The sequence below is a fragment of the Pseudorca crassidens genome, chromosome X, assembly GCF_039906515.1.
Source record: "Pseudorca crassidens isolate mPseCra1 chromosome X, mPseCra1.hap1, whole genome shotgun sequence".
Lineage (NCBI taxonomy): Eukaryota > Metazoa > Chordata > Mammalia > Artiodactyla > Delphinidae > Pseudorca > Pseudorca crassidens.
The window spans coordinates 57706534-57728824 of record NC_090317.1 but is presented as its reverse complement, the minus strand read 5'-3'; positions in this window follow the sequence as shown (position 1 = coordinate 57728824).

Genomic DNA, 22291 nt, shown 5'->3' with positions numbered 1-22291 from the left:
CCAGGATGGAACCTTGGTAGTGAAAGTGTGGAGTCCTAACCACTGAACCTCCAGGAAATTCCTTACCATTCTATTTTTAAAAGAAGTTTTATTTAATCTACCTTAATATCCAATATTCATACCACACACATACTCCATTTTAATTGAGAAGAACTCTTTCTCTCTCCTTCACTGTAAAGAATAGTGGGTAAATATCACAAAAGCTTTTTTGGAACCAAGTAGTTCATGGACAATTGTACTCTAGGAACCAATGTTCATTTGAGTCTATTTCTTAAATTATTAATTAAAATCTATTGTTTTGTCACGGGTGTGTATGTTTATCTCAAGGATACTTTCCCTGTAGAGAAATGGTGCCAAGAAAGTTAAAATGGAAAATAATTCCATCCAAAAATTTTTCCTAATTATTATCAATCAGAAACAGGAAATACAGCAACAGCAGATCTATTATTTTAGAAAACAAAGTCACTGAATTAGAATTTTAACATGGCTTCCTGAATACTTTCTATCAACTCACTTCCCAACCCCAACACACATACAGACATCCACTAATTTATTTATGCCTGCTTGTTTGTTTATGTTTCCTTTTGCTTATTGTGTAAAGAGCTTTACATTTACATCTTACATTTTCCTCTCAACCCCTTAGAGGAAAATGTCGTTGGCATCCTTACAAGTGTTTGGCATTTTAAAGTCTCCAGATCCAAGCAGCTAGCAAACAGAAAGCAAGAATGGAACAGTCCCTTTCAATTTGAGCAGAATCTCATAGACTTAGAATCTGGAAAATGGCAGGTGCTTATCAGCACCATTATTTCCTATCAGGAACTGAAAAAACATACTCTAATTTGTATTGGAGAGGAAAATTAGACCCAAATTAATCACTTAAGTTGTGATATGTTCAATTTTTTATTTTTTTTCTATTTCTAAACAAAAAATTTAAAAACCCTCAAATTTTTAAAGACTAAGAAATTCAACTTTTAACAATCCAACACTCCTGCAAAGATGGGGCCATAAGAAACTTTGCACCTACAAAAGGAATTTTTGAATACTTCTCAGTACTCATTGAGAAGGAAGAACAACTCCTCAAGTAGTTCAATGGTATCCCATTTCCTCTTGTATTCTGAAGTATACTGCAAAGAGTTTGAAGTTAAGGACTGTATTTTATTTATCTTTAACCCCTGGGTATGACATAAAGCCTAGGAAACAGTAGTCACTCCATGAATACTTGAATGAATCAAATAATTATAAAACTGAAAGATTATCTACTCTAAATAGTTTACAAAGATTCATACAATTGATATGTAATAACTAGGAAACTGATAGTAATGTGGCAAAAACTAGTTACACTTTGTTTTCAACTGGCATAGATTTTTCATTGCCATGGTATGGTTTTCCAACTTTCCGGTACTTAAAATAAGGTATTTTTATTGATCACCATTTATGGATATAAATACAAAAGTTGAAGAGGGACATTTACTACCTTGCCCTAAAAATTTCAGAGAAGGGAGGTAACTTTTTCTTTGTTCCACACAACAGATTAGTATTGGAGTGAAAACTTTCAGTCTCTCTCTCTCCCTCACTTACTTCTCCCTATGGTAGGACAAGACATTTGTGCAATCTGGAACAAAAATATGTATTAGGACATACTGCTCAGGAAACAGAATCTTGATATTGAAAAGTCAGTGTATTCTCTCTTTGACTATCTTGTACTCTTTGTTCTATGGGTGAATGTATTTGTCAAGTGGGTGATTTTTCAGGCAACTGCCTTGCAGATTTTAATCTCTTTATAGTTAGTTGTGAGAATCCATAATTGTCTCTAGACTTAAAGATATCCTCCAACACTATTTTCCAGAATAATAAAAATGATATATTGATCCTCATATGTTCTTTCTCAAATGGCTGGAATTCAGAAAGGGTTTACCCAAATTTTCGATAGTGCTAAGAATATTTAAACTTTGAAATTTAGAAAAGTTAGAGTCGTGATTGATGACTTATTATTTTTACAATTAATTAATCATTTGGGATTGATAATTTTCTAACCAGAAATATTTTAAAAATGTTTTGATGATATATTTTGTATTCTTTCAGGATTCAAAGGGTACTTCAGGAAGTGACAGCACAGAAAGTGATAGAGTAAGAACCTTGTTAAATTCCCTTCCATAAAAACACTAAGAAAATTGGAAAATAATAATCACAATTAACATTCTGAGGACACTAGAAATTAACCAAAGTCTTGGAGTATTCTGGAAAGCACTTATTCAAGAAAAAAGTTCAATATTGGTAAGTACGGCAGCCTATGTGGTGTTTTTTTGTTTTGTTTTGTTTTGTTTTGTGGTACGCGGGCCTCTCACTGTTGTGGCCTCTCCCATTGCAGGGCACAGGTTCTGGATGCGCAGGCTTAGCGGCCATGGCTCACGGGCCCAGCCACTCCGCGGCATGTGGGATCTTCCCAGTCTGGGGCATGAACACATGTCCCCTGCCTCAGCAGGTGGACTCTCAACAACTGCGCCACCAGGGAATCCTTATGTAGTGTTTTAACTTGTCTTATTTTCATTGATTTTTTCCAGCTCCATGGTGGTCTTAAAAACCAACAGCCTAGGTCATCCCTGGTGGCGCAGTGGTTGGGAGTCCACTTGCCGTTGCAGGGGACACGGGTTCGTGCCCCAGTCCGGGAGGATCTCACATGCCGCGGAGTGGCTGGGCCCATGAGCCATGGCCGCTGAGGCCGTGAGCCATGGCCACTGAGCCTGTGCGCCCGGAACCTGTGCTCTGCATTGGGAGGGGCCACAGCAGTGAGAGGCCCATGTACCACAAAAAAATAAAAATAAAAATCAACAGCCTACAACCATGGTAAAAATCAGCAACCTGGTAGTCACTGGAGGGAGCGGAACTAGGTTGGAGCTACATTATAGCACCATTCTCAGAGAATTACCATTATTTGACCTATCAGGTAGCCCCCTGGAAGACCCCACTTTCAAGACCACATTTATTTTATCTGAGTTGGAAAGTGCCATTCCATGTATGCTTAACCCTATCATTGAAGGTAGGTAAAGAAATAACAAGCTGTGATGACTCAAGACAGATTAGAAACAAAATAAGCTGATAGAAACATGGGAGAACATGAATCCATTTAGTTTTCTTTTTCTAGTTGAGACCTTATTTTGATTGAGAAGTTTTACTTTTACAGAAAAAAATTAAGATAAAAGTACAGAGAGTTCTACTCTACTCCTTTTACTCCTTATCCCCAAATTTCACCCCTTATTAACATCTTACATTAGCGTGGTATATTTGTTACAACTGATGAGCCAATATTGATATGGTGTTAACTAAAGTCCATAGTTCACAGTAGAGTTCACTCTTGGTGCTGTATATATATATATATTTTTTAACATCTTTATCGGGGTATAATTGCTTTACAATGGTGTGTTAGTTTCTGCTTTATAACAAAGTGAATCAGTTATACATATACATATGTTCGCATATGTCTTCCCTCTTGTGTCTCCCTCCCTCCCACCCTCCCTATCCCAACCCTCCAGGCTGTCACAAAGCACCGAGCCAATATCCCTGTGCCATGCGGCTGCTTCCCACTAGCTATCTACCTTACTACGTTTGTTAGTGTGTATATGTCCATGACTCTCTCTCGCCCCGTCACAGCTCACCCTTCCACCTCCCCATATCCTCAAGTCTGTTCTCAAGTAGGTCTGCGTCTTTATTCCTGTCTTACCCCTAGGTTCTTCATGGCATTTTTTTTTCTTAAATTCCATATATATGTGTTGGCATACGGTATTCGTCTCTTTCTTTCTGACTTACTTCACTCTGTATGAAAGACTCTAGGTCTATCCACCTCATTACAAATAGCTCAATTTCGTTTCTTTTTATGGCTGAGTAATATTCCATTATATATATGTGCCACATCTTCTTTATCCATTCATCCGATTATGGGCACTTAGGTTGTTATCATCTCCAGGCTATTGTAAATAGAGCTGCAATGAACAATTTGGTACATGACTCTTTTTGAATTTTGGTTTTCTCAGGGCATATGCCCAGTAGTGGGATGGCTGGGTCATATGGTAGCTCTAATTGTAGTTTTTTAAGGAACCTCCATACTGTTCTCCATAGTGGCTGAAGCAATTCACATTCCCACCAGCAGTGCAAGAGTGTTCCCTTTTCTCCACACCCTCTCCAGCATTTATTGTTTCTAGATATTTTGATGATGGCCATTCTGACTGGTGTGAGATGATATCTCATTGTAGTTTTGATTTTCATTTCTCTAATGATTAATGATGTTGAGCATTCTTTCATGTGTTTGTTGGCAGTCTGTATATCTTCTTTGGAGAAATGTCTATTTAGGTCTTCTGCCCATTTTTCGATTGGGTTGTTTGTTTTTTTGTTATTGAGCTGCATGAGCTTCTTGTAAATTTTGGAGATTAATCCTTTGTCAGTTGCTTCATTTGCAAATATTTTCTCCCATTCTGAGGGTTGTCTTTTGGTCTTGTTTATGGTTTCCTTTGCTGTGCAAAAGCTTTGAAGTTTCATTAGTTCCCATTTGTTTATTTTTGTTTTTATTTCCATTACTCTAGGAGGTGGGTCAGAAAGGATCTTGCTGTGATTTATGTCATAGAGTGTTCTGCCTATGTTTTCCTCTAAGAGTTTGATAGTTTCTGGCCTTACATTTAGGTCTTTAATCCATTTTGAGCTTATTTTTGTGTATGGTGTTAGGGAGTGATCTAATCTCATACATTTACATGTACCTGTCCAGTTTTCCCAGCACCAATTATTGAAGAGGCTGTCCTTTCTCCAAAGTACATTCCTGCCACCTTTATCAAAGATGAGGTGTCCATATGTGCGTGGGTTTATCTCTGGGGTTTCTATCCTGTTCCATTGATCTATCTTTCTGTTTTTGTGCAAGTACCATACTGTCTTGATAACTGTAGCTTTGTAGTATAGTCTGAAGTCAGGGAGCCTGATTCCTCCAGCTCCTTTTTTCGTTCTCAAGATTGCTTTGGCTATTCGGGGTCTTTTGTGTTTCCATACAAATTGCGAAATTTTTTGTTCTAGTTCTGTGAAAAATGCCAGTGGTAGTTTGATAGGAATTGCATTGAATCTATAGATTGCTTTGGGTAGTAGAGTCATTTTCACAACGTTGATTCTTCCAATCCAAGAACATGGTATATCTCTCCATCTATTTGTATCATCTTTAATTTCTTTCATCAGTGTCCTATAATTTTCTGCATACAGGTATTTGGCCTCCTTAGGTAGGTTTATTCCTAGATATTTTATTCTTTTTGTTGCAATGGTAAATGGGAGTGTTTTCTTGATTTCCATTTCCGATTTTTCATCATTAGTATATAAGAATGCCAGAGATTTCTGTTCATTAATTTTGTATCCTGCTACTTTACCAAATTCATTGATTAGCTCTAGTAGTTTTCTGGTAGCATCTTTAGGATTCTCTACGTATAGTATCATGTCTTCTGCAAACAGTGACAGCTTTACTTCTTTTCCGATTTGGATTCCTATTATTTCCTTTTCTTCTCTGATTGCTGTGACTAAAACTTCCAAAACTATGTTGAATAAGAGTGTTGAGAGTGGGCAACTTTGTCTTGTTCCTGATCTTAGTGGAAATGCTTTCAGTTTTTCACCATTGAGGACGATGTTGGCTGTGGGCTTGTCATATATGGCCTTTATTATATTGAGGAAAGTTCCCTCTGTGCCTACTTTCTGCAGGGTTTTTATCATAAATGGGTGTTGAATTTTGTTGAAAGCTTTCTCTTCATCTATTGAGATGATCATATGGTTTTTCTCCTTCAATTTGTTAATATAGTGTATCACATTGATAGATTTGCGTATATTGAAGAATCCTTGCATTCCTGGAGTAAACCCCACTTGATCATGGTGTATGATCCATTTAATGTGCTGTTGGATTCTGTTTGCTAGTATTTTGTTGAGGATTTTTGCATCTATGTTCATCAGTGATATTGGCCTGTAGTTTTCTTTCTTTGTGACATCCTTGTCTGGTTTTGGTATCAAGGTGATGGTAGCCTCGTAGAAGGAATTTGGGAGTGTTCCTCCCTCTGCTATATTTTGGAAGAGTTTGAGGATAAGTGTTAGCTTTTCTCTAAATGTTTGATAGAATTTGCCTGTGAAGCCATCTGGTCCTGGGCTTCTGTTTGTTGGAAGATTTTTACTCACAGTTTCGATTTCAGTGCTTGTGATTTGTCTGTTCATAATTTCTATTTCTTCATGATTCAGTCTTGGCAGGTTGTGCATTTCTAAGAATTTGTCCATTTCTTCCAGATTGTCCATTTTTTTGGCATAGAGTTGCTTGTAGTAATCTCTCATGATCTTTTTTATTTCTGCAGTGTCAGTTGTAACTTCTCCTTTTTCATTTCTAAATCTATTGATTTGAGTGTTCTCCCTTCTTTTCTTGATGAGTCTGGCTAGTGGTTTATCCATTTTGTTTATCTTCTCAAAGAACCATCTTTTAGTTGTATTGATCTTTGCTATTGTTTCCTTCATTTATTTTTCATTTATTTCTGATCTGATTTTTATGATTTCTTTCCTTCTGCTAGCTTTGGGGTATATTTGTTCTTCTTTCTCTAATTGCTTGAGGTGCAAGGTTAGGTTGTTTATTTGAGATGTTTCCTGCTTCGTAAGGTGGGCTTGTATTGCTATAAACTTCCCCCTTAGAACTGCTTTTGCTGCATCCCATAGGCTTTGGGTCGTTGTGTCTCCATTGTCATTTGTTTCTAGGTATTTTTTTATTTCCTCTTTGATTTCTTCAGTGATCACTTCATTATTAAGTAGTGTAGGGTGTAGCCTCCGTGTGTTTGTACTTTTTACAGATCCTTTCCTGTAATTGATATCTAGTCTCATGGTGTTGTTGTCAGAAAAGATACTTGATACAATTTCAATTTTCTTAAATTTACCAAGGCTGGATTTGTGACTAAAGATATGATCTGTCCTGGAGAATGTTCCATGAGCACTTGAGAAAAATGTGTATTCTGTTGTTTTTGGACGGAGTGTCCTATAAATATCAATTAAGTCCATCTTGTTTAATGTATCATTTAAAGTTTGTGTTTCCTTATTTATTTTCATTTTGGATGTTTTGTCCATGGGTGAAAGTGGGGTGTTAAAGTCCCCTACTATGGATGTGTTACTGTCGATTTCCCCTTTTATGGCTGTTAGTATTTGCCTTATATATTGAGGTGCTCCTATGTTGGGTGCATAAATATTTACAATTGTTATATCTTCTTCTTGGATCGATCCCTTGATCATTATGTAGTGTCCTTCTTTGTCTCTTTTAATAGTCCTTATTTTGAAGTCTATTTTGTCTGATATGAGAATTGCTACTCAAGCTTTATTTTGGTTTCCATTTGCATGGAATATCTTTTTCCATCCACTTACTTTCAGTCTGTATGTGTCTCTAGGTCTGAAGTGGGTCTCTTGTAGACAGCATATATAAGGGTCTTGTTTTTGTATCCATTCAGCCAATCTGTGTCTTTCGGTGTGAGCATTTAGTCCATTTACATTTAAGGTAATTATCGAAATGCATGTTCATATTCCCATTTTCTAAATTGTTTTGGGTTCGTTATTATAGGTCTTTTCCTTCTCTTGTGTCTCTTGTCTAGATAAGTTCCTTTAGCATTTGTTGTAATGCTGGTTTGGTGGTGTTGAACTCTCTCAGCTTTTGTTTGTGTGTAAAGGTTTTAATTTCTCCATCAAATCTGTATGAGATCCTTGCTGGGTAGAGTAGTCTTAGTTGCAGGTTTTTCTCCTTCATCACTTTCAGTATGTCCTGCCACTCCCTACTGGCTTGTAGGGTTTCTGCTGAGAGATCAGCTGTTAACCTTATGGGGATTTCCTTGTGTGTTATTTGTTGTTTTTCCCTTGCTGCTTTTAATATACTTTCTTTGTATTTCATTTTTAACAGTTTGATTAATATGTGTCTTGGCATATTTCTCCTTGGATTTATCCTGTATGGGACTCTCTGTGCTTCCTGGACTTGATTAACTATTTCCTTTCCCATATTAGGGAAGTTTTCAACTATAATCTCTTCAAATATTTTCTCAGTCCCTTTCTTTTTCTCTTCTTCTTCTTGAACCCCTATAATTCGAATGTTGGTGCGTTTAATGTTGTCCCAGAGGTCTCTGAGACTGTCCTCAGTTCCTTTCCTTCTTTTTTCTTTATTCTGCTCTGCAGTAGTTATTTCCACTATTTTATCTTCCAGGTCACTTATCCGTTCTTCTACCTCAGTTATTCTGCTACTGATCCCATCTAGAGTACTTTTAGTTTCATTTATTGTGTTGCTCATCTTTGTTTGTTTCATCTTTATTTCTTCTAGGTCCTTGTTAACTGTTTCTTGCATTTTGTCCATTCTATTTCCAAGATTTCAGATCATCCCTACTATCATTATTCTGAATTCTTTTTCAGGTAGACTGCCTATTTCCTCTTCATTTGCTAGATCTGGTGCATTTTTATCTTGCTCGTTTATCTGCTGTGTGTTTTTCTGTCTTCTCATTTTGCTTATCTTACTGTTTTTGGGGTCTCCTTTTTTAGGCTGCAGGTTTGTAGTTTGCGCTGTTTTTGATGTCTGTCTCCAGTGGCTAAGGTTGGTTCAGTGGGTTGTGTAGGCTTGCTGGTAGAGGGAACTAGTGTCTGTGTTCTGGTGGATGAGGCTGGATCTTGTCTCTTTAGTGGGCAGGTTCACGTCTGGTGGTGTGTTTTGGGGTGTCTGTGGACTTATTATGATTTTAGGCAGCCTCTCTGCTAATGAGTGGGGTTGTGTTCCTGTTTTGCTAGATGTTTGGCATAGGTTGTCCAGCACTGTAGCTTGCTGGTCGTTGAGTGAAGCTGGGTGCTGGTGTTACGATGGAGGTCTCTGGGAGATTTTCGCCATTTGATATTATGTGGATCTGGGAGGTCTGTTGTTGGCCAGTGTCCTGAAGTTGGCTCTCCTACCTCAGAGGCAGAGCCCTGACTCCTGGCTGCAGCACCAAGAGCCTTTCATCCACACGGCTCAGAATAAAAGGGGAAAAAAGTAGAGAGAATTATTAGAAGTATGAGGAAAGAAAGAAGAAGAGGAGGGAAGGAAGGAAGGAAGGAAGGAAGGAAGGAAGAAAGAAAGAAAGAAAGAAGCAAAGAAGGAAAGAAGGCAAGAAGGAAAGAAAGGAGGGAGGGAGGGAGGGAGGAAGGAAGGAAGGAGGGAAAGAAGGAAAAAAGACAGAAAGAAAGAAGATACAGTAAAAATAAAATAAAGTATAATAAAGTTATTGAATTAAAAAATATTTAGAAAAAAAAAAGGGATGGATAGAACCTTAGGACAAAAGTTGGAAGCAAAGCTATACAGACAAAATCTTACACAGAATCATACACATACACCCTCACAAAAAGAGGTAAAGGGGGAAAAATCATAAACCTTGCTCTCAGAGACCACCTCCTCAATTTGGGATGATTCGTTGTCTAAAGGAGGGAAGGAAGGAAGGAAGGAAGGAAGGAAAGAAAGTAAGAAAGAAAGAAAGAAAGAACGAAGGTAAAGTATAATAAAGTTATTAAAATAAATTATTAAGAAAATTTTTTTAAAAAAAACCATGGGCAGATAAAACCCTAGGACAAATGGTGGAACCAAGACTATACAGACAAGATCTCACACAGAAGCACACACATACACATTCACAAAAAGAGGAAAACGGGAAAAAAATCATAGATCTTGCTTTCGAAGCCCACCTCCTCAATTTGGGATGACTCGTCTATTCATGTATTCCACAGATGCAGGGTACATCAAGTTGATTGTGGAGCTTTAATCCGCTGCTTCTGAGGCTGCTGGGAGAGATTTCCCTTTCTCTTCTTTGTTCTCACAGCTCACAGGGACTCAGCTTTGGATTTGTCCCTGCGTCTGCATGTAGGTCGCTGGAGGGCATCTGTTTTTTGCTCAGACAGGACGGGGTTAAAAGAGCCGCTGATTCGGTGGCTCTGGCGCACTCAGGCCGGGGGAGAGGGAGGGGCACTGCGTGCGGGGCGGGCCTGTGGCAGCAGAGGCCTGCGTGACGTTGCACCAGCCTGAGGCCCGCCGTGCGTTCTCCCGGGGAAGTTGTCCCTGGATCCCAGGAACCTGGCAGTGGCGGGCTGCACAGGCTCCATGGAAGAGGGGTGTGGAGAGTGACCTGTGCTCGCACACAGGCCCCTTGGTGGTGGCAGCAGCAGCCTTAGTGTCTCCAGCCCGTCTCTGGGGTCCATGCTTTTAGCCGCAGCTCACGCCCGTCTCTGGGGTCCGTGCTTTTAGCTGCGGCTCGCGCCCATCTCTGGGGTTCGCGCTTTTAGCCGCGGCTTGCGCCTGTCTCTGGAGTTCCTTTAAGCAGCACTCTTAAACCCCTCTCCTCGCGCACCAGGAAACAAAGAGGGAAGAAAACGTCTCTTGCCTCTTCGGCAGGTGCAGACTTTTCCCCAGACTCCCTCCTGGCTAGCCGTGGTGCACTAACCCCTTCAGGCTATGTTCAAGCCACCAACCCCAGTCCTCTCCCTGTGCTCCGACTGAAACCGAAACCGGAGCCTCTGCTCGCAGCTCCGCCCACCCCGGTGGGTGAGCAGACAAGCCTCTCGGGTTGGTGAGTGCTGGTTGGCACCGATCCTCTGCGTGGGAATCTCCCCGTTTTGCCCTCCGCACCCATTTCTCTGCACTCCTCGGCGGCTCCGAATCTCCCCCCTCTGCCTCCTGCAGTCTCTGCCCGCGAAGGGGCTTCCTAGTGTGTGGAAACTTTTCCTCCTTCACAGCTCCCTCCCACTGGTGTAGGTGCCGTCCCTATTCTTTTGTCTCTGTTTTTTCTTTTTTTCTTTTGCCCTACCCAGGTACGTGGGGAGTTTCTTGCCTTTTGGGAGGTCTGAGGTCTTCTGCCACCCTTCAGTAGGTGTTCTGTAGGAGTTGTTCCACGTGTAGATGTATTTCTGGTGTATCTGTGGGGAGCAAGGTGATCTCCACGTCTTACTCTTCCGCCATCTTCAAGGTCCCCCCCAGTACTGTATATTTTATGGGTTTTGACAAAAGTAAATGACAGGTATCCACCATTACAATATCATACAGAATAATAATTTCACTGCCCTAAAAATTCCTTGTGCTCCACCTATTTATTCTTCTATCATGAAGAAACCCTGATAACCACGGATATTTTTACTGTTGCCATGGTTTTCCCTATTCCAGAATGTCATGCAGCTGGATCCATATAGAATGTAACCCTTTCAAAATTGGCTTCTTTCACTCAGCAATATGCATTTAAGTTTCCTCTATGTCCTTTTGTGACTTGATAGCTTATTTATTTTTATTACTGAATAATATTCCACTATATGAATATGCCATAGTTTATCTGTCTACCTTAAAGGACATGTTTGTTGCTTCCAAGTTTTGGCAATTATAAATAAAAAAGCTGTGAACATCTGTGTGCAGGATTTTGTGTAGATTTAAGTTTTCATTTCATTTTGGTAAATTTTAAGGATCATTGCTGCTGGATTGCATGATAAGAATATGTTTAGTTTTGTAAACTGCCTCTGATTATTAATTTTATGTGTAAAATTTATGGGCCACATTGTGCCCAGACATTTGGTCAAACATTATTCTAGATATGTCTATGAGTATGTTTCTAGATGAATATAACATTTGCTTCTGTAAACTGAGTAGAGCAGATTGTTCTCCTTAATGTGGATGGACCTTATCCAAACAGGGTGGCCTGAATAGAACCAAAAGCTTGAATAAGAAGAAACTCTTCCTGCCTGACTTTTTTCAAGCTAGGATATCAGTTTTTTTCTTGCCTTCAGATATAAACTGAAACATGAGCCCTTCCTGGACAGCAAGACTGCCAGTCTTCATAATGGAAACACACCGTCAGCTTTCCTGGTTGTCAGGTCTTTAGACTTGGACTTGGAAGTATATCATAGGTTATACTGGGTCAGGGCTTGTCAGTCTCCATAATTGTGTAATCCAATTCCTTATTGTAAATCTATTACACACACGCACACACGTGTATCCTACTGGTTCTGTTCTTTGGAGAACTCTAATACAATATCAAATTGTCTTCCAAAGTGGTTGTATCATTTTTCATTCCTACCACTATGAATAAGAATTCTTGTTGCTCAAAGTTCTCACCAGCATTTGATGTTGTCAGTGTTTGGGATTTTTGCCATTCTAATATCTGTGTAGTGCTATCTTATCTTTGTTTTAATTCACAATTCCTTACTAACAACTCTAAATGTTTATATTAGAGAAGAAGAAGGATGCAAAGTAAGTAAACTAACCTTTCTCCTTAAGAAAATGGAAAAAGAATAACAGACTGAACCCAATGCAAGCAGAATAAAGAAAACTCATAAAGAGCAGAAATAAAGTATATAATTAGAAAAAATATATAGAGAAATCTAATGAAAACTATAGTTGGCTCTGAAAAGATTAAAAATACGGATGAACCTTTAGCTAGACTAACCAAGAAAAGAGACTCAAATTACTAAAATACAGAATAAAAAGAGGGGACGTTACTATCAATCCTATAGAAATAAAAAAAGGATTATAAGGGAATAATCTGAACAATTTAATGCCAAGATATTAGATAATCTAGATGTAATGTTCATATTCCCAAAAAGACATTAACTATTGAAATTCACTTAAGAAGCAACAGAAAATCTGAAAAAAAGCAAAAATAACCAAGGAGATTGATTGAGGGGAAAAAACAAAACTTCCCAAAAGAAAAGTCCAGAACCATATAGCATCACTGATGAATTCTTTCAAATATTTAAGGAAGAGTTAACAGAAATCCATCACAAACTCTTCCAAAAATAAATGCTTTGCAACAAATTATTTGAGGCCAGTATCTTCTATACCAAAACCAGACAAAGACATCACAAGAAAAACAATGGCAGACCAATATCCTTTATGAACATAAAATCAAATATCCTTTTCTCCACACCCTCTCCAGCATTTGTTCTTTCTAGACTTTTTGATGATGGCCATTCTGACCACTGTGAGATGATATCTCATTGTAGTTTTGATTTGCATTTCTCTAATGATTAATGATGGTGAGCAATCTTTCATATGTTTGTGGGCAATCTGTATATCTTCTTTGGAGAAATGTCTATTTAGGTCTTCTGCTCATTTTTGGATTGGGTTGTTTGTTTTTTGTTATTGAGCTGCATGAGCTGCTTGTAAATTTTGGAGATTAATCATTTGTCAGTTGCTTCATTGGCAAATATTTTCTCCCATTCTGAGGGTTGTCTTTTGGTCTTGTTTATGGTTTCCTTTGCTGTGCAAAAGCTTTTCAGTTTCATTAGGTCCCGTTTGCTTATTTTTGTTTTTATTTCCATTTCCCTAAGAGGTGTATCAAAAAGGATCTTGCTGTGATTTATTTCACACAGTGTTCTGCCTATGTTTTCCTCTAAGAGTTTGATAGTTTCTGGCCTTACACTTAGGTCTTTAATCCATTTTGAGTTTATTTTTGTGTATGGTGTTTGTTAGGGAGTGTTCTAATTTCACACTTTTACATGTGTCTGTCCAGCATTCCCAGCACCACTTATTGAAGGCTGCCTTTTCTCCATTGTATATTATTGCCTCCTTTATCAAAGATAAGGTGACCATATGTCCATGGGTTTATCTCTGGGCTTTCTATCCTGTTCCATTGATCTATCTTTCTGTTTTTGTGCCAGTACCATACTGTCTTGATTACTGTAGCTTTGTAGTATAGTCTGAAGTCAGGGATCCTGATTCCTCCAGCTCCAGTTTTCATTCTCAAGAATGCTTTTGCTATTTGGGGTCTTTTGTGTTTCCATACAAATTGTGAAATTTTTTGTTCTAGTTCTGTGAAAAATGCCAGTGGTAGTTTGATAGGGATTACACTGAATCTGTAGATTGCTTTGGGTAGTAGAGTCATTTTCACAATTTTGATTATTCCAGTCGAAGAACATGGTATATCTCTCCATCGGTTTGTGTCATTTTTAATTTCTTTCATCAGTGTCTTATACTTTTCTGCATACAGGTCTTTTGTCTCCTTAGGTAGGTTTATTCCTAGATATTTTATTATTTTTGTTGCAATGGTAAATGTGAGTGTTTTCTTAATTTCACTTTCAGATTTTTCATCATTAGTGTATAGGAATGCCAGAGATTTCTGTGCATTAATTTTGTATCCTGCTACTTTACCAAATTCATTGATTAGCTCTAGTAGTTTTCTGGTAGCATCTTTAGGATTCTCTATGTATACTCTTGCAGTGTTGGTGGTAATGTAAATTGATATAGCCACTATGGAGAACAATATGGAAGTTCCTTAGAAAACTAAAATTAGAACTACCATACGACCCAGCAATCCCACTACTGTGCATATACGCTGAGATAACCATAAATCAAAAAGTGTCATGTACCAAAATGTTCATTGCATCTCTATTTACAATAGCCAGGACATGGAAGCAGCCTAAGTGTCCATCATCGGATGAATGGATAAAGAAGATGTGGCACATATATACAATGGAATATTACTCAGCCATAAAAAGAAATGAAATTGAGTTATTTGTAGTGAGGTTGATGGACTAGAGTGTGTCATACAGAGTGAAGTATGTTGTGAAGTAAGTCAGAAAGAGAAAATCAAATATCATATGCTAACACATATATATGGAATCTAAGAAAAAAAAGTTTCTTGAAGAACCTAGGGATAAGACGGGAATAAAGACACAGACTTACTAGCGAATGGACTTGAGGATATGGGGAGGGGGAAGGGTAAGCTGTGACAAAGTGAGAGAGTGGCATGGACATATACACACTACCAAATGTAAAATAGATATCTATTGGGAAGCAGCCATATAGCACAGGGAGATCAGCTCGGTGGTTTGTGACCACATAGTTGGGTGAGATAAGGAGGGTGGGAGGGAGGGAGACACAAGAGGGTCGAGATATGGGAACATATGTATAGGTATAACTGATTCACTTTGTTATAAAGCAGAAAGTAACACAGCACTGTAAAGCAATTATACTCTAATAAAAATGTTAAAAATAAAGCAAAATCAAATATCCTTGATACAATAGATAAAGGATTACACACCATGGCCAACTGGCATTCACTCACTGGACAATGTTCAACACAGTTTTATGATAAAAACAGTCAACAAACTAGGGATAGAATGAAATTCCTTCACTGTTAAAGAGCAGTTGTAATAACAACCCAGAGCTAACGTTATACTTTTTGGTGAAAATTGAACACTTTCCAGATAAGTTAAGCAATAAGAAAAAAAATGTCTACTGTCACATTTCTATATAACCTGAATACAGGTTCTAGGTGGGGCAATTAGGCAGGAAAAAATAAAGACATTTAGATTGGAAAAAAGACATAAAACTATATTTTTCTCCATTTTTAGATGACATGATTTTGTTTACTGAATAGCTTAAAGCATCCAGAAAAAAAGAAAAAAAAAAAAAACCTAGAAGAAATAGTAAAGAACTTCACCAAGGTTATAGGATAAAGGGTGCATACACAAAAGTCAATTTTATTTCTACACATTACCAAGGAATACCTGAAAATAAGATCAATAAAATATTCCACTTAATGTAGTATCTAAAATAGCAAAACTCATAGTTGTAACTTTAACAAAGGAAGTGTAACACCTGTACACTGAAAACTACAAGAAAAAGTTGAAAATAATTAAAGACATAAATAAATGAAAAAGCATCCCTTATTCATGAATTGGAAGACTTAATATTGTTAAGACCACAATATTTTTTTAATTGATCTCCAGATTTAGTGCAAGTTTTATCTAATGTCCAAATGCCATTTCTGAAGAAAATGGAAGAGCAGATTTCAAAATTGATATAGAAATGCAAGTCACTCAGAATAGACATAACAATCTTAAAAAAAAGAAAAAAAAAGTAGGGGGACTCATTTTTACCAATTTCAAAATTTACCATAAACAAATGGCAATCAAGACAATGTTGTTCTGGCATAAGGATAAACTTATAGGTCACTGGAATAGAATTAGGAGTTCAGAAATAAAACCATGTGTCTACCAATTTTCAACAAGGGTACCAAGACAATTCTATAGAGAAAAATCATTTTATTAAAAAAAATATTACTGGAATAATTGTACATTAACATATAAAAGAACAGAATTGGACTTTTACCTCAGGCAATACACAGAAATTAACTCAAAATAATCAAAGAGCTAAATGTAAGAAGTAAAACTATAAAACTCCTATAAGAACACATAGGAATAATTATTTATAACCTTGGAAGGAGGACTACTTTTTTATATATAATATTAAAAGTAAAAGCAACAAGAGAAAAATATATAAATAGATATTATCAAGTTAAAAACTTTTGTATTTCAAAAGCTTCCATCAAAAAAGTAAACAGACACCTCACAAAGTAGAAGAAAAATTGTGCAAATCATACAACTGGTAAGTAACATTCCTAGAATATATAAAAAAACTTTTCCTTAATAATAAGACCAATGACACAACTGAAAATGGAGAAAGAATAAAAAACAAAACCTAAAATTATTAGAAGGAAAGAAATCATGAATAACATAGGAGAAATAAATGAAATAGAGACTAAAAAACCCTTTAGAAGATCAATGAAACTAAAAGCTGTTTCTTTGATAAGATTAACAAAATTGATAATCCTTTAGCCGGACTCATCAAGAAAAAAAAGGGGGGAGAGTGCCGAAATCAATAAAATCAGGAAAGAAAACAGAAGTTACAACTGACACCATAGAAATACAAGGGATCCTAAGATTATTACAAACAGATATATTCCAAAACAATGGACAATCTAGAAGTGGGAAAATTCTTAGAAATGAACAATCTCCCAAAACTGAAGCAATGAATAGAAAATATGAACAGACAAATTACCAGCAATGAAATTGAATCAGTAATTTAGAAACTGCCAACAAACAAAATTTCAGGACTGGATTGCTTCCAGGTGAATTCTACCAAACATTTAGCGAAGAGTTAACACCTATCCTTCTCAAACTACTGCAAAATATTGCAGAGGAAGGGACACTCTTGAACTCATTCTTTGAGACCAGCATCACCAAAACCAGACAAAGATTTCACAATAAAAGAAAATTACAGGCCAGTATCACTGATGAAAAATGATGCTAAAATCCTCAACAAAATATTAGCAAAACAAATCCAAAAATGTATTAAAATGATCATACACCATGATCAAATTGGATTTATTCCAGGGATGCAAGGATTTTTCAGTGTCTGCAAATCAATCAATTTGATACACTACATTAACAACCTTAAGAACAAAAGCATATGATCATCTCAATAGATTCAGAAAAATCTTTTGACAAAATTCCACATCCATTTACAATAATAATAATAATAAAAAACCTCCCCAGAAAGTGGGCAAGAGGGAACATACCTCAACATATTAAAGGCTGTATATGACTCACTCACAGCTAACATCATGCTCAATGTTGAAAAACTGAAAGCATTTCCTCTAAGATCAGGAACATGAAAAGCATGCCACTCTCACCACTTTTATTTAACACAGTATTGGAAATCCTAGCCACAGGAATCAGAGAAGAAAAGAAAATAAAGAAGTTAAAATTGGCAGAGAAGTAGTAAAACTGTCACTGTTTGCAGATGACATGATACTATACATAGAAAATCCTAAAGAAGCCACCAGAAAAGTACTAATACTCATCAATGACATCAGTAAAGTTGTAGGACATAAAATTAATATACATAAATATGTTGGATTTCTATGCACTAACAATTAACTATCAGAGAAATTAAGGAAATAACCCCATTTACCATTGCATCATAAAGAATAAAATGCCTAGGAATAAACCTCCCTAAGGAGGTAAAAGACTTGTACTCAGAAAAGCATAAGACAATAATGAAAGAAACTGAGGTCAATAAGAAAAAGATGGAAAAATATACCATGTTCCTGGATTTGTAAGAATTAATATTGTTAAAATGGCCATACTACCCAAGGCAATCTACAGATTTAGTGCAATCCCTAACAAAATACCAATGTCATTTTTCACAGAACTAGAACAAATGATTTTAAAACCTGTATGGAAACAGAAAAGATCCCAAATAGCCAGAATAATCTTAAGAAAGAAGGACAGAGCTGAAGGAATCACGTTTCCTAACTACAGACTATACTATAAAGCTAGAGTAATCACAACAGCATGGTACTGGCACAAAAAACAGACACATACATCAATGGAACAGAAGAGGGACCCCAGAAATAAACCACACACCTACGGTCAATTAATCTACAACAAAGGAGGCAAGAATATACAATGCAGAAAAGGCAGTCTTTTCAATAATTGATGCTGAGAAAACCGTACAGCTACATGTAAAAGAATGACATTAGAACATTATCTAACACTGTATACAAAAATAAGCTCAAAATGGATTAAAGACCTAAACACAAGACCGGAAACCCTTAATGTCCTAAAGGAAAACATAGAACAGTCTTTGACATAAATTGTAACAATATTTTTTTGATCTGTCTCATAAAGCAAAAGAAATAAAAGCAAAAATAAGCAAACTGGACCTAATTAAAGTTAATAGCTTTTGCACAGCAAATGAGACATTGACAAAATGAAAAGACAACCTATGGAATGGGAGAAAGCCTTTGCACATGATATAATGAATGAGGGTTTAATATCCAAAATATATGAACAACTCAACATCAAAAAAAACACAAACAACCCAATTATAAAATGGGCAGAAGATCTGAATAGACATTTTTCCAAAGTGGAAATGTAGATAGTCAGCAGGCACATGAAAAGATGCTCAACATTGCTAATCATCAGGGAAATGCAAATCAAAACAACAATGAGATATCACCTTAAATCTCTCAGAGTGGCTGTCATCAAAAACAACACAAATAACAAATGTTGGTGATAATGTGGAGAAAAGGGAACCATCATACACTTTTGGTGGGAATGTAAATTGGTGCAGCCACTGTGGAAAACAGTATGGAAGTTTCTCAATAAACTAAAAATAATACTAACATATGACCCAGCAATTCCACTCCTGGGTATATAACTGAAAAAAAAAAAAAAAAAAAAAACAGAAATACTAATTTCTAAAGATACATGCACCACAATGTTAATAGCAGCATTGTTTAGAAATGCCAAGGTATGGAAGCAACATAAGTGTCCATCAAGTGTCATTATTGATGACATTATATTCACATATATATATATATATGAATGTCACTTGTGTCACTTATATATATATATATGAATATAAAGGAGTATAATGGAATACTACTCAGCCATTAGAAAGCACAAAATGTTGTCATCTGCAATAACATGGATGGACTTGGGGGTATTATGCTAAGTGAAATAAGTCAGACAAAGACAAATAATTTATGATATCATATGATATACATGGAATCTAAAAACTACAGCCAACTGGTGAATATAACAAAAAAGAAGCAGACTCACAGATATAGAGAACAAACTAGTGGTTACCTGTGGGGAGAGGAAAGGGAGAAGGGCAATACAGGGGTAGGTGACTAAGAGGTACAAGTTATTACATATAAAATAAGCTACTAGGATATACTGTATAACACAAGGGATATAACCAATATTTTGTAATATCTCTAAGTGGAATATAACCTTTAAAAATTGTGCCTCGCTATATTGTATACTTGTAATTTTTTTTTTGTTTTTTGCAGGCCCCTCACTGTTGTGGCCTCTCCCGTTGTAGAGCACAGGCTCCGGACGTGCAGCCTCAGACGCCATGGCTCACAGGCCTAGCCACTCCACAGCATGTGGGATCGCCACGGACCGGGGCATGAACCTTTGTCCCCTGCATCGGCAGGAGGACTCTCAACCACTGCACCACCAGAGAAGCCCTCTGTAACTTTTATAATATTGTATATCACCTATATATCAATAAATTTTGGGGGTAAAAACCATGAAAGAATGTTTAACTATTTTACATTATTTTAAGAATGGAGAAAGGTTCTGAATAAAGAATTCTCCAAAGAAACTATGCAAATATCCAAGGAGCCCAAGCAAAGATGTTCACCATTTTTAGCCATCAAGGAAAAGTAAATCAAAAACACAATCAAATATCACTTCACATCCACTAAGATGACTAATTAAAAAGTCCAGTATTAACTAGTGTTGGTAGGTATATGGTGAAATTGGAACCTTCATACTTTGCTGTTGGAATGCAAAATGCTACAGCTGCTTTATATAATATCTGACAGTTCCTCAAATGGTTAAACATAGAGTTGCCATGTGAATTACTGAATTCCACACCTAGGTCTATACCCTGAAAAAATGAAAACATATGTCTACACGAAAACTTGTCATCAATGTTTCTAAATGGCCAAAAATGGAAATAACTTAAATGTCTATCAGCTGATGAATGGATAAATAAAATGTATACCCATACAATGGAATAATATTTAGTAATTTTAAAAAAATGAAAGCACTGATTGAAGCTAGAGTATAGATGACCTTTGAGATCATTATGTTAACCCAAAAAAAGGCAGTCACGAAGCAGCACATATTGTAGAATTTCATATACATGAAATGTTCAGAATTGGAAAATGTGTACAGATAGAAAGTAGATTATTGGTTGCTTAGGGCTGGAAGTGGGGAGAATGAAGCAGTAGGGGGTGATAGCTAAGGGGTTTGCAAATTCTCTTTGGGATAATAAAAATGTTCTAAAATTGATTGTGGTAATGGATGTACAAGTCTGTGAATATACTGAAAGCCACTGAATTTTACACTTAAGTGGGTGAATTTTATGGTATACAATTTATATCTCAATAAACACCACCCTCTGAAGTTCATACTCACACTAGAACTTAAGAATAAGACCTTATTGAGGTGCATACTTAGATACATTCGTATCATATTTTAGAAACTTTTTTCTAGGTCTGATACATTTTCATAGGCTATTGAAAACTCTATTGGCACTAGGGATGGGAATGTGCTGATGATGCATACTGAGAAAAGTAGGCCTAGCTGTGGTCAAGTTGGCATTTCAGAGGCAGGCTAACTTTAGCTGAAATCCCATCTCTGCCACTGACCAAGTGTGGCCTTGGACAGTTTAATAAATTGCCTTGTATCTCAGTTTCCTCATCTCTAAAATGGGGAAAATATCACTTTCCTCACAGATTTGTTATCAGAATTAAATGAAATAATTATAAAAATATATAAATACTTAATTTGACACCACTGCCATCACAATGATTATAATTTAAATGTGCCTATAAAGATTATAGAACATTTGGGTATGTTTCAGACATGTGAGCTGGTCATTCTAGGCAGAGAGAACCATCTGAGGAAAGGCATGGATGTAAACAGCATGAGACATATTTGCAGAACTGGATATAGTGTATGTTGTGTGCAGAGGAAAAACTGAACAAATTGACTGATTCCAGATTTTGGGAGGGAAAGAGTGTCAAGCTAAAGGAACTCTGAAACAGCAGTGCAGGGATAATTCTTTATTCAACCTTGAATTCTTGGAAACTAGACCTAACAGCTTTGATAAAGAAGAACAAAATTGGAGGACTGATATTATTTGACTTCAAAGTGTATGAAGTTGCATAAATCGTGATGGCGTGTTAATTGTGTTAGATATATAGATCAATGGAACAGATGAGAGCATTCAGAAAAAGGGCCACACATATATGACCAATTGTGTTTTAACAAAGTCCTGAAGGCAATTCAATGGAGAATGCATAGTCTTTTCAATAAATGGTATTACAACAATCAGATATGTATATGTGAAAAAATGAACTCCAATCCATGCTTCACTCAATATACAAAAATTAACTCAAAATAGATCATAGACAAACATTATAAATGTAAAATTATAAAACTTCTAGAAGAAAGCAAGGAAAAAATTCTTGGTTACCTTCAGTTAGGGCAATACGTTTTAGATACATCCACAAAAGCATGATCCATAAATATCAAAATTAATATATTGGACTTTATAAAAATAAAAACTCTGCTCTTCAAAAATACTGATAAGGGAAGGAAAAGACAAGCTATATATTGGGAAAAATATTTTCAAATCACATATCTGATTAAAGACTGGTATCCAATATGTATAAAAATAAAGGAGGGGAACTTAAATGGGAAAAGAATTTGAAAAAGAATAGATACATGTATATGTATAACTCAATCACTTTGCTGTACACCTGAAACTAACACAACATTGTTAATCAACTATACTCCAATACAAAATAAAAAGTTAAAGTAATAAAAATAATAAAAGAGGGGCAAAATATTTGAACAGACACTTCACCAAAGAAGATATACTGAGAGCAAACAAGAACATAAAATGATG